Source organism: Lolium rigidum, chromosome 2 (genome assembly GCF_022539505.1).
Source record: "Lolium rigidum isolate FL_2022 chromosome 2, APGP_CSIRO_Lrig_0.1, whole genome shotgun sequence".
NCBI classification, from domain to species: Eukaryota; Viridiplantae; Streptophyta; class Magnoliopsida; order Poales; family Poaceae; genus Lolium; species Lolium rigidum.
Genome location: NC_061509.1, coordinates 236,160,124 through 236,172,754, shown reverse-complemented (window position 1 = coordinate 236,172,754; position 12,631 = coordinate 236,160,124).

The window sequence follows — 12,631 nt, the reverse complement described above, 5'->3', positions numbered from 1 at the left end:
AGTCCTCTCACCGCTAGTCAACCCTGTACCGAGTCCCAAATCCTCAAAGGTAATTTTGTGTCAATTTTGCTTTTCTCGGTCTTGAATTAGGGTCGTCATGCCGGCGGGGAACCTGCTCTCACAGTGAGAAATTTAACGAGATCTCGTTTAGAAGTGGCTGTAATAAAAGATGTTACTATGCTTCCTATTATTATACGGTTTTATTTGGTGCTTGCAGTCTGTACTTGTCTTAAGATAAGAGATGTACTTCACCATACTCGGGACCCGTACCTACCCAACGAAACCGAAAGATTGCGTATAAACAAATAAATAACCAGTTAAAAACAACAACACCTTGAATAACCAATACACTCGTTAATGCTTACAACACGCCTTATTATAAGATTCTTCAATACAACCGAGACATAGGTACAAATAAAAATAAAACATCCTTGACACAAACTTCAATAAAATTTCAACACATGGTTTGAACAAAACAACCGCATTATAACCGACTTAAAATACTTCACTAGCAATACTTCTAAAGTTTTCTGACACTTCTTCATATCTAAAAGCCAAATTCAAATCCATTTGTAACGGTAGGAACAAACCACATAGGAGACTCCACAATATCACCCCAGCCAGCCGCAAGCATATTCGAAAGAGGAGCCAATGCCAACTCCACCATTGAGTGACATCCTACACCAATCTGGAACAAGTCGTGGTACTTGGTGGAAACGCTTGTGAGTAGCAAACACACAGTCTGATGTGAAAACTGAAGCTGCATTGACATCGTTGAGACCAGCTGCCTCGGGAGGACCAAGCAGAAACGGGTAGTTTATACCAAGAAACAAAGATGTGCCTTGCAGACCTTCAACCCTGACCCAATTTGGTGTGGCAGGGTCATCACCATAAGAATCTTTAGCATAGACATGACAACGCATCGACGGGTAAATCAGTAGCTCCCTCCCCATATGATCGATCGGATTACCTTCACTGGGTTCACCATGACCTCTAACATTAATCCAAAGAATAGTGCCTTCATAGCCCGGAGAAAGGAACCACGTGCCGGGAGCAATGTTGTTGCCATCATGAACACCACCATGTAGATTTGGTCTGCTCAACAATCTCCGGAGCAGCTATCACCCGAGGAGCAAGCACCGGCACTGTTTTTTTTTTTTGCTTAAACGTGGTCAAGATAGATCGGATACTATATAACTATAAGAAAAACGTGATGCAAAAAACAAGTATAAAATAAGTGAAAAAATAAAGAAAAAAAAAACTATAAGCACAAAAATCAAAAACTCACCCCAAATAGTTGGATCCCAAACAAGGACATCCCCTCCGGGTGCAAGAATGAGCGTAGATCCTACCACTCGGTAAGAATGGCATCAACATACCTTGACGGTGCAAGGTAATCGTTGCGAAGGATCCTCCACTGCACGTCCCTACTACCACCACGCATGATTGCAATCATCTTATCAAACACTGCTATGACATAATAGTTCCATTTGTTTCCAACCCTGTATGGTTCAGCAAGCTATCTCGAATCTTCAACAACCGCATGTGTGCCAAATCATACCGATACAAGAAAGGCCCATCAGAGCGATGCCAACGTTACGAACGGATGGCGAGAGGGATCTCCTCGTCCGTGTAGACGTTAGCGCAGACCACCGTGCTTGCTCTTGAACAACCGCAACCCATTCGCCATTGGAACCAACCCAAAGTGCTTGTCGCCTGGCCCGACCTGTGTACAAGGTACAAATGCTTTTGCGAAAGGAGCGTCCAGTGGCATCAGCGATGCGTCAATACCCTGCGAATGTTCGAATTTTCTAGTATGAAATACAGTACACAAACATTTTGTTGCAATCCATGAAAAACAATGAATACCTGTTCAGTGCGATCAGCGGGCCATGAACTAGGATCGAATGCAACGGACACGGCGATCCAAAAGGAAACCTTGCATCCTCACGGATAGCGTTGCGCATACCTGGCATACCTCGGGACATTCTAGCAACGGTGATGACGTCTGAGTGAGCGCTGATATGCGTCAATGGACCAGAAGCGATCTCAGAAACGACAGAGGAAGAACCCTTCTCCATTGATGAAGAAGAGTGGATATTCGTGTACAGCAGTATGTTGTTGTTCCTCAGCGGATGATGTGATAGAGATACAAGGAAATGTTCAGAATATAAGAACTGGAGTTGGCAGTTAGTAGTAGCGGTTGCTAATTATAGACCATGAAAAACACTTATGCGCCAACACCTATGAAACCGTCAAAAGTAGTGGGGGTGAAAGCAAGCACAGGAGTGAGGGGGTCGTCCATCGGCTCCAAAATAAGTTTAATACAGAAGCATTAAAATCATCCATTTCATGATATGCAACCGTACTTACGCATCCATTGCATGCTATGCAACCATATTTATGCATCATGTTGTACAGCAGTATAGTGCACCTGCTGGTTTAGCACTCCATCAACAACATAAATGTACCTATGTAGCACATCGTTCGGTACTTATACATACTATGTAATAGTACTCGTGATTCTGATTGCACGAGTACTCATCCGGGATCAGCTGTACTCTACCCTATTACAAATCGTACCTATCACATAAAACAGAAGAAACAAACGGAAAAAATCTGGTTCTCATCTACATGACACAACTGTCCTCGATTTAGTTGCAACACCGTACTCTACGCTATTACTAACCGTACCTATCCCATAGAACCTAAGAAACCAACTATACCGACGAAACAATCTAGTACTCATCTCCATGCAGCACCTGCACCCCGGGCGGGCGGCGGCGAGCCTTCAACTTCTTCGACGCCCGGGCACCTTGTCCTTGCTTCCAATAGGGCGACCGCGTCCCCGCTTCAGGTTGCCGACCGGGGAATTGGACGCCATACCTTCGGTCCCGAACAGCTTTCGGAGCGACGGATGAGACTCGACGATTCCTCTCTCGAGGCGGATCTAACGGCACCATAGCAACCGCCGTTCCGCATTCGCGGCGAAGATACTAGCAACGTGTCACGCGTCCCGCCACATGCCACCGGAGGTACATGTGCAACCTTGGTTTAACCCTTACCAACAATCCGTACCCGAGTTGGTGCCACGCCCGTACTCCCGCATACAAGACAACCGTACTACATAATATCAACAACATTAGATATTACAGTAAAACGTAAACTATCATCTAAAACCAAAAAGATACAGCTTATTGATCTTCGTGCCGCATCCGTAATTTCCCAACTGCAACCAAAACCAAAAGAAACACCCTGGTAATAATATTCATTATTAAAATAATGAATATTATCGTTAGAGTACAAGTGGTATTGTTCGGAATATCAAAAAATCCAACAAAACCCTGACGTGGTGGGTCCCACAATATCAACCAATTCGTCTTCTACATCTATATTATAGCTGTATTAGGGCAAAAACCTACATACTCAACTCTAATCTACTCAAACACCCACGGAAGAACTCACCGCAAGGACGCGGTGCATGTGCCGACCCCGTTCAAGAACTTGTCGGAGAATCAAGATAGTCTCCATCGCTTCTCCATCCGAGGTTAGTTTCCCATCAAGCAACAGATCGCACTACGATGCCCGAATTCGTTGTCTCCACATCCGTATTCCTTTTATACGAATTAAAACACATAGACCGTGCGACGACTCCCATTTCTTCCCCCACCACCGGTCCAACAAAAAGTAAGGGCAAACCCTAGCGAGCCGCCAAACACCTATCCTCTCTACACTCCACTACTCCTCATCAACCAGCGGTGAAGGAAGCTGTGGAGATCTGAGTTATTGCTGCGGGGATCACAGTGGCTACTCTACTCACTCCGCCGACTCCGCCGGCCACCCTTCAATCCGCGACGGCGCGTGCCTTTAGAGATCCGTGAGTTCGGGCACGAGTATGGATCAATTCCACCGATGGCTCATCCTTTAGTTTCTTCTCCAATGGTATATAGAAATTAAGGAAGTAAATGGCATCTCGCGTCTAAAGCAGACCTTTCGTTATTAAATATTTTTTTGCTTATTACTCGACTCGTTGTAAATAGTATTAGCTCTCTAATACACTCATGAATCGCAGGTACAAACCTTATTAATCTAAGGCAAAACTACAACCTTATGTGTGTAACCATGAGTAGAAACCAAGGAAAATTTAAATAATAACTTTACCGCCTCTGCACATATTGCCTTATCAATTTAAGACATAATTACAGACCTTATGTGTGAAAGTGCGCTAAGGCACTCATCTTAACAAAATTAATTTAAGAATAGTTTCCATGATAAATTTAAACGCTTGCTTTCCTCACATGCAGATTTTTGCATTTCAATTTCAGTGAAGAATAGCAAATCTCCGTATGACAAGTCGGCAGCCTATCACCGTCCTTGAATGAAGGTAATGTACAAACTTATCCCTCGATGCAAAAATGTGTTACTCTTATGATTCCTCTGAAGTCAAACCGGTTTATCTATAAAGCATATTAAAACAAAAAAATTGAAAATTTCTAATATAAAATTTTTCTGGTACTTACCATCCATGACAATGAGTTTAAGATTAACTAAAACGTCTCTACAACTAAAATGCGTCTGTATAAAAGTATAATAGCTTCAAACAATTATATTAATTTTTAAATACGAATTCCATGTATTAACCTTTGGATAGATGATTTTCGCGATATTATTGCAGCCACTATAAATCATGAGGAAGCTCCAATTGCCCCACTAAACTTGAAGCCACCGGCGGTTGTGTTCCCGTAAGAACAAGACAACATAAATGCATTCAATGCAAATATACAACCTAAAAGGAAAAATTGTGAAGCAAGAACGAGCGCAGATTCCTCTAAAAATATTGCGACAGTGAGTCGACCGCCTCCTCGCTAAACATTTTGAATAGCCTTGCAGGAAGAAAGCACAAGAATATATCATCGGACAAAGAGGCAAGCAAGAATGGAAAAAGAGTCCGAAAACATGTTAAAGAAAACTGCCGATATTGGTTCTAAAAGTCCAAGGAGAAGCAAACGATTGTCATCTACAAAAGAGACAAGTAGTCACCAGCTCTAGCCAAAGTGCTCCAAATATCAATGAAGAAGAAAAAACACAGACCTACAAAATCTGCCAAAGAAGGAAAGAAATCAAAAAACGCCGCCGCAATAAGAAAATCGTATCGCAATACCAAACATCACGCTGAGCATGACGACAACGAAGAGAACAACACAAGCGAAAAAGAAAACGATGAATACAACGAGGTAAATATGATTATTTTCCTTAGTACCTTGGATCCAAAATAAATGCATTTATTATATTGTTAAACATTTTTGTCTAACACAATTGATTTCAATCATGCAGAACATATCTGAAAATTCAGAAGATAAAAAAATAAAGGCAATAAACAGGAAAAGGCAAGAAGGATTGCAAAAAAAGCAAAAATAAATTTTATGGCCGTAACGATCAACAAGACAATAAGATGCTCACTTAGACAGCTATTCACCCGTGTTGAAATATTGGAGGAACGGCATATAAAAAGACTTCGGGATGCAGTGTTTGGGTCCCTTGCTTGACAAGCAAGATCGTGCAAAACATTAATATCCGACTTGCCTCGCTTCCTTATGAATAGAATAGATCCAACAACCATGACTTCGAATCTAGGAGTAGCAAACAAAGTAATTGAGATTACATCTTATGCTATCCATCTCGCTTTTTGGACTGCCGGACGGTTCAAACACAACTCCTAGACCATCGTAAAGTGGCAACGACAAAACATTGCATGAGCTGAAGATTGAGCTTGGATTTAGGAAAAATGAGGATATGAATACCGATGACCTTCGCAAGCTCCTAAGGCTGTTGGTTAAAGACGAAGCAAACGACGATTTGGCTCGAAAGTATTTGTGTTGATAATGTACATGAAATTCATATGCCCCGGAACAACTGTCCGTGTGTCAAGGGAGGCAGCAATGGTAAAAAATCTGGACATATCAAAGTTGAAGGACATGGATTTGTGTCGCTTGCTTGTAGATGAGCTCAAGAGAGCGACTCATTCAAGTATGTAAAATCTAAATCAAAATGGACCGCCTCCGCCGGTCGCATCATAGCACCAGCTTCGTTATATCTTGACTCGTTGTATGAAACAAGGCCTTTCGGACCTGGACACAAGAACACCTCGTACACACTTCATGGATTATGAAAAACTAAAGAGCATCGCTGCAGCAGATCGTGCTAAAAAAGGCGGGGAAGACCCCAATACCTGGATATTTGGAAACTTACCTGTAAGAAAATTTCAATGACCCTTTATCTTTTTTTGTTAATAGTATCTCATATTGCATAAGTTAATATAATGTTTTCATTTTCTCATCCCAACAGATGGAAAGCACCAAATGACATAGTTTACTACCGAAAAGGAATCCACTAAAAAGAATGTATCCGCATCATGAAGACCAAATGATGCTCGGCAAAGCGTACTTTCGGAAAATCAAGCATTCCAGCTGGTGGTTCCATTGAAGAAGAAAACACCAGTGTATCGAAGATACATTGGAACAGATTGACAACCCGTCGACTAGCGCATACGAACTATCACACAAAGTACCAACTACATTTGACCGCCTCAAAAATGGAACAACTACTGAAAACCAAGCATCTATCGTCAAAGAAATTTCGACAACGAAGCTAAAGTTATAGAAAGCTTACATGAAGACAACATTTCATCTCGGACAAACTTTCGCATTGTTCAAGAAAGCACAGGATGAACGTTGCAAGCAAATTCAGCAAGATGAAAGGATAGCAAATAATGAGGTACGACAAAAGACATAATCACACCGGCAATTTTTTGTTGTGTCCGTTCAAATTTAACTAATCCAACTACTTACAAATCATAATTTTAAATTTCCAAGTACAACTATATAAGACTAATAAAGTTTAAATACAAAAAACCAGGTTGACAAAGAAGCTGCATCTCCAACTCAAGAAGGCACCGCAGAAAAAACAAGAAGTGGAAAAAATGTGAGTTAACCTCGACTACATATGAGTTAACTTCAATTACAAATACAGCAACCGTTTAAATTATTTTTCTAACTTGTTAACATATCGTAACAGGTTGCGAAGTAACCTGCTTCTGCAAAAGAAAGGATTCAGGTACAATCAAACAATGAAGATAATATTAACTTGTTCATTGAATACAAAATAAAGTAATACTATTAAGTTGCTGTGGTGAATTTACAAAATAAATAATTTTTTTATAATAAACTTTTTATGTTATATATTTGATTTACAGGTGCAAGATGATGGCCCAATGGAAGCATCAGAAAACTTTTACTTCTACAACTGAAGTGTGATGAATGTCTGTACTAAGACGTTGGTTTGAACTACCTACAACTTTTTTAGTATCTCGTACTTTTTGTAAACGTCCGCAAAGTTGAAAATCCAACAAAACATATCATTGCATAACTTCCTGATTCGAACCAATGATTATCAATGTGAAACAAAGGGAAACACGGTATAGTGCTCTCACCGTGAGGATGTCTGTACTAGATTCTCCCACACATCCGTACTACACAAGCCTTGCACACATCCTGCGCTAGACAAACCGAAAATCACAAAGGGAAACACGGTACCGTGCTCCTCACCGTGCGGATGCTGTACTCGTCACTACCTCATATCTGTACTCCACAAGCCTTGCACCTCTACCTGCGCTAGACAAAACGGAAAATCACAAAGGGAAACACGGTACCGTGCTACTCACCGTGCGCATGCTGTACTCGTTTCTCCCTCATATCTGTACTCCACAAGCATTGCACCTGTACCTGCGCTAGACAAAACGGCAAATAACAAAGGGAAACACAGTACCGTGCTCCTCACCGTGCGGATATTGTACTCGTATCTACCTCACATCTGTACTCCACAAGCCTTGCACACTGTACTCGCGCTAGACAAAACGGAAAATCACAAAGGGAAACACAAGATACGTGCTCCTCAACGTGCGGATATTGTACTCGTCTCTACCTCACATCCGTACTCCACAAGCCTTGCACACGTACCTGCGCTAGACAAAACGGAAAATCACACAGGGAAACACGGTACCGTGCTCCTCACCGTGCGGATGCTGTACTCGTCTCTACCTCACATCCGTACTCCACAAACCTTGCACTCGTACCTGCGCTAGACAAAACGGCAAATAACAAAGGGAAACACAGTACCGTGCTCCTCACCGTGCGGATGCTGTACTCGTCTCTACCTCACATCTGTACTCCACAAGCCTTGCACCTATACCGCGCTAGACAAAACGGAAAATCACAAAGGAAAACACGGTACCGTGCTCCTCACCGTGCGGATATTGTACTCGTCTCTACCTCACATCCGTACTCCACAAACCTTGCACCCGTACTGCGCTAGACAAGACGGAAAATCACAAAGGAAAACACAGTACAGTGCTCCTCACCGTGCGGATATTCTACTCGTCTCTACCTCACATCTGTACTCCACAAGCCTTGCACCTGTACCTGCGCTAGACAAAACGGAAAATCACACAGGGAAACACGGTACCGTGCTCCACACCGTGCGGATGCTGTACTCGTCTCTACCTCACATCTGTACTCCACAAGCCTTGCACCTATACCTGCGCTAGACAAAACGGAAAATAATAAAGGGAAACACAGTACCGTGCTCCTCACCGTGCGGATATTGTACTCGTCTCTACCTCACATCTGTACTCCACAAACCTTGCACCTGTACCTGCACTAGAAAAAACGGAAAATCACAAAGGAAAACACAGTACAGTGCTCCTCACCGTGCGGATATTGTACTCGTCTCTACCTCACATCTGTACTCCACAAGCCTTGCACCTGTACCTGCGCTAGACAAAACGGAAAATCACACAGGGAAACACGGTACCGTGCTCCTCACCGTGCGGATGCTGTACTCGTCTCTACCTCACATCCGTACTCCACAAGCCTTGCACCCGTACCTGCGCTAGACAAAACGGAAAATAACAAAGTGAAACACGAGCACCGTGCTCCTACCGTGAGGATGGTGTACTCGTCTCCACCTCACATCCGTACTCCACAAGTTCTCGCACTTGTACCGCGCTAGACAAAACGGAAAATAACAAAGGGAAACACGAGCACCGTGCTCCTCACCGTGAGGATGGTCTACTCGTCTCCACTTCACATATGTACTCCACAAGTCTTGCACCCGTACTCGCGCTAGACAAAACGAAAATCATCCAGAGGAACACGAACGTGCTCCTCTTGATGCGTACGCTCGTACTCGTTAATCCCTCACCTCCGTACCAACCAAGCCTTGCACCTTCAACTACAATAGACAAAAACGGGAATAATCCAGAGAAACAAGGTCAAGTGCTCCTCTTAGTAAAGACGCTGTACTCGTATTTCCGCCACCGCTGTACTGTACAAGCCTTGCACTTGTACCTGCGCTATTGTCTTTCCTATTATTGTCTTTTTGAGAACAATCCCATCCACACATCGGAAACTAATGAACCACAACATCCACGAACATGCTGGAACAATATAATATATGTAAAAGGCACTGGACGACAAAACACCGCACTAGGTCCCGTATGTCATAAAGGCAGAATACAATAAGTGTAAAAGAGAGTGGACGACAAGACCTCACAGTAGCTCCCGGATGTAATAGTGGCAGAATAGAATAAACATAAAACAGAGTAGACGATAATGCCCCCAAGTAGGTCCCGAATGTATAGAGTCATAATAGAATAAATATAAAAGTGAATGGACAATAATACCCCGAAGTAGGTCAGAAATGTCTTTGGGTAAAAACCACACCAAAACTACTCTACTTGGCTTCTAAAATCAACAGTTCCACACCAACCGCTTTGCAAGAATCCACCTCCTTATCCAAAACAGGAAAAGAAAGCAACAACAGCAAGGGAGCATCGCCGGCATCTCCATCACAGACACACCAGCTTTCAATTCGGAAAACTATCCCAGGTTTCGGATCATTGGTATGTATATCTCCAAAACTTATAGATTCGGTGGAAACTCTATGTTATAAATAGATCAGTCGCATACAACAATAATGCAGAAAACAGATCTAGAGTCTACTGGAAAACAGTCTCACTACGCTTTCTTTTGCCACCTCGTGAATCAAGCACGAACTTGAAGTTCCGCTCATGGATCTAATAGGAACAAACATCACACACATACATCGTATTTGAGGTCAACCAAGGGAAAAAGATCAAATGTCGGCGGACACAGAGATATCAATAAATATATAAAATTTTAATTCCAAGTCAACCAAGAAAACAAGGTTAAATGATTAATATAGGTCATGAACAATATATTCGTTGCTAAAATATACTAATATTACACACTATGATATTCAAATGACAAATAACAAAAGATATAACTATAAATCAAATGAATTTCATTATCACTTCGAACTAAGTTGAAACAAATAAATTATTTATATCCAAAATGTATTTGTTTGCATTAGTGAATAATCTGTAGTTCCTTGGTCTCCAAAATATATTGCAAGCATATGCAATTTGATGGTTACCTTTTTGTTCTACATAGAAAATGCTCTCAAGACCGCAAGAGGATGCACACAACAGGGCAAAGAAGTACGGATACTTGTGCGAAGCTGTCCAATATGCGAGGCCGACCCTCACTACCAGGTTTCAAAAAATATATTACTCATCAAATACAATGAAAGTTGACCTAAATTCAATTTAAATATGATTTACAATGAATGAATTAATAATTGAAATGTCATATCTAGGAAACACTCGCTTGCAAGAATTCAGGAGACTGCGCAATCAAGGGCGAGATGAATACGGAAACTTGTGCAACAACTATCCAACATACGGCGTCGACCCTCAAGACCAGGTTTTCAAATAATCATAAGTTAATGCTTAGTTGCGTATAAACCATATTACTTCATGTCATGCAATGAAAGTTAATTTAATTTTATTTAAATCTTAATGCATCTAAACTATATGATCTTAATGCATCTAAACCGTAGGAAAGTCACGCAACAGGTAATCGTGGTACAACCAACATCGCCACCGAAAAGAGGCAAAGCAATGATGAAAGTGACAACAACGACGGAAAAAGGTGTTGACAGAGATATTGATGAAAGTTATGCACAGTTTATCTCAGAGGTGTTGAACAAGATAACTGTTAGAGGTACAAATAGTAGCAATCAAAAAAGCAAACATTACAGTGAATATATAGTTTTCAATGAAAAATTTATAATACCTCTTGATTGTAGGACCTGGACTGTATGGAAACGAAAATTTTGACGAAGCATGCGTCTTTGGAAACCACGTGGAGATGAATTACACTCAAGTACTCCAGCTGACAAATGAAGTCATCACGAACCAGACACCAGCTATTAAACATTATATTTGCACCATGACTAAATCATTTGTTACAAGAGGCATATCTAAGATGGTAAGTTTATCGGAGTTTTCGTAAGTCTATCTCGTCAATTATATAAAATACTTACCTGTCTTCATGACAAGAAAACTTCCGACATACTCGTACAACAAAACTAATAATGGTTCGTTAATATCTTCTTAGGAATTTTCGAAGAGTTCACTAATGAACACATTCGGGGATTCATACAACAACCGGTTAAAGTTGTCGTCACTGCACATCGGGAGACATTACAATGTATGCTACCATGAAGATAGATAAGAATGGGAAAGCTACGATAAAGAAAGGTTTCCGAGATATAGTTCAAGAATTTTACCCGAAAGAAGGAGACATTTGCTCATTTAGCTTCAAAGATGAAAGAGGATCTCCATTCTTACATGGCGAGTGCACTGGCTCAAGCTTGTCATAACAAAGCTAAAATGTGAGGCGTAAGTTAAAATAAGTACAATGTGTCGTACAGAAACAATGTGAACCACGCAACGAATTACGTTCAAGTATTTGTATTTGGTTATTAGTTAATGCTAGTGTCACGTGTACTTTTCAATATTTTATATGTAATATTTGAGAAACTACTAGAATTTATTGACACTGTAATGTTAATGGTAGTGTCATATGTCTGAAATTCATTTGTCTGCGAACCGTACTCGACTCGTCCTCACCGCCGTACTCGACAAGCCTTTGCACCCGTAACTACACTAGTGAAAAAGGAAAGAGACACGATCCTGTACTCCTACATAAGTTGTACTCGACTCCCGGTCACCCCCGCACTCGACACGCTTTTACACCTGCACTCGGGCTAGAGAAAACGGAAAGAGACAAAAACATGTACTCCTCTTTGTGCGAAACATGTACTCGGTTCGCCATCACCGTTGTGCGAAACATGTGCTCCTACCGTGAGGATGGTGTACTCGTCTCCACCTCACATCTGTACTCCACAAGTTCTGCACTTGTACCTGCGCTAGACAAAACGGAAAATAACAAAGGGAAACACAGTACCGTGCTCCTCACCGTGAGGATGGTGTACTCGTCTCCACTTCACATATGTACTCCACAAGACTTGCACCTGTACCTGCGCTAGAGAAACAAACAGAGAAACTACCTCGTACTCCTCTTGGTTCCGACGCTGTACTTGTCTCTACGACGAGGATGTACTTCACACCCCTTCGGACGTGTACCTGCGCTAGAGGAAACGCAAAATCTTTCCAGATAAACCAAAAGAGAAACACAGTACCGTGCTC